We start from the raw sequence: 1577 nt of genomic DNA, 5'->3' as shown, positions 1-1577 counted from the left end.
GACTCTCGTCTTGTTTTGTTTCAGCACAGCTAATTAACATTTGGCAGTACTCAGTTCTTTAAGCCTTTAACCACAACATAATGATGGCAGAAAATACAAGACACATCAAAAGCGTGAATAAGTGAAGTTTCCAGATGCTCTTGGGCTGTTTTGAAATCCACTCTCAGTCCAGAGAGGCAATTCACAGGAGCGTACTCTTTCAACGGTCAATTGTGTTCAATAGCCCCTAGATGTTTTTTGCTATTTGCCTTGACTGTTTACGAAACTGAAAATTGGCATTTAACTTTTAAGAGTTGCTTTGCATTCTATTTATTTCTCTCTATGGATACAGCCAGTTAGGTAAACATCCCAGTGCTCCGTGATTCTTTTACATAATAGCAGGAAGTCTAGCTGCCCCCAGCCATGATGACCTTCTAGTGAGACTAAAAGGACATGATGTCAGAAGTATTTTGTCCTGGATCCTGGACAACAGCAGGCAGACAGACGGACATATCCCCTCTATTCCTCTCGGGGATAGCCTATCGTGTGTCTGTCCAAGTCACTGTGACGTAAGGTACTGTACTGTACTGTACTGTAACCATCTGCAGATGCTAGACAATCAGTTATACTTGTATACTCCTAGTTATAGTCTACTGTGTAGACTCCTACCAGTACATGTATAGTACTCCATAGACTTAAGTTCTAGATATACTGTAGTCAATACAATACAATGAAACAATGAAAATTGGAAAAAAAGATTTTCGATGACTTGACATTGAGCTTTTCATATCATTTATATAAACCTAGTTCAAATTTGAGATTTTACATGATATTGCCTTTGTTCTAGCAAGCAGACTAAAGACTACATCTACTCCTAGAAATGAGTAGCAGACTACTACACTGAGGGATCTGGGTTAAAGGCTTCATTGTGTGCTTGTAGTTAGGCTATTTCCGATGCGCGACGTCGTCCCACCACTAAGTATAAATCCGGCTTTATAGTCCACATTGTCATGATTACTTGCCTCAGAGGAAGCTGACTGCTGAAATGAAGTGATAGAACAGATTGTTTTTCCATCATGGGAGAGAAGAGTGTTTACCTCCAAAACAGGATGTTCCAACCAGCCGTGGCCTTTCCTAAGATGGTAGCCTTGAAGGAAGGTGATATCTCAACCCTGAGGTGTTAGCTTACCCCATGGGCACACATACAGTGAGACACAGGTTTACTCTCGTCCAAAGGCCTTGAAATGGACACCGACTGTGCCTTTATTGGTATAAACACAAAACCGGCCCTGGAAATACAGTATTTTTGACTGCCTCTCGCTCCTTGCCCTTTCCAATGAGAGGGAGTCTCTGTCTTCTTCTAGGTGTCAGAATAAGAGAGGCATGTTGGAGTTGGAACCTCCATGTCCTGCCACTTCAGTGCCATTATAAAGACGGGAATGTTAAGTCAAGTGATTTGCACTTTTCTTTCTCTTCTTCTTCTTGTTAATGTATTTTGCGTTTATGAATGACAATGAACTACCAAAAACAAACTAGATCTAGTTTGATCATCAAGAAGGATAAAGAAACAGCCGAACAGAACACTGATCACAGAGAAA

The sequence above is a fragment of the Protomyctophum bolini genome (assembly GCF_963924005.1).
Source record: "Protomyctophum bolini genome assembly, chromosome: 14".
Taxonomy (NCBI): Eukaryota; Metazoa; Chordata; class Actinopteri; order Myctophiformes; family Myctophidae; genus Protomyctophum; species Protomyctophum bolini.
Note: the sequence above shows the minus strand (reverse complement) of the source record.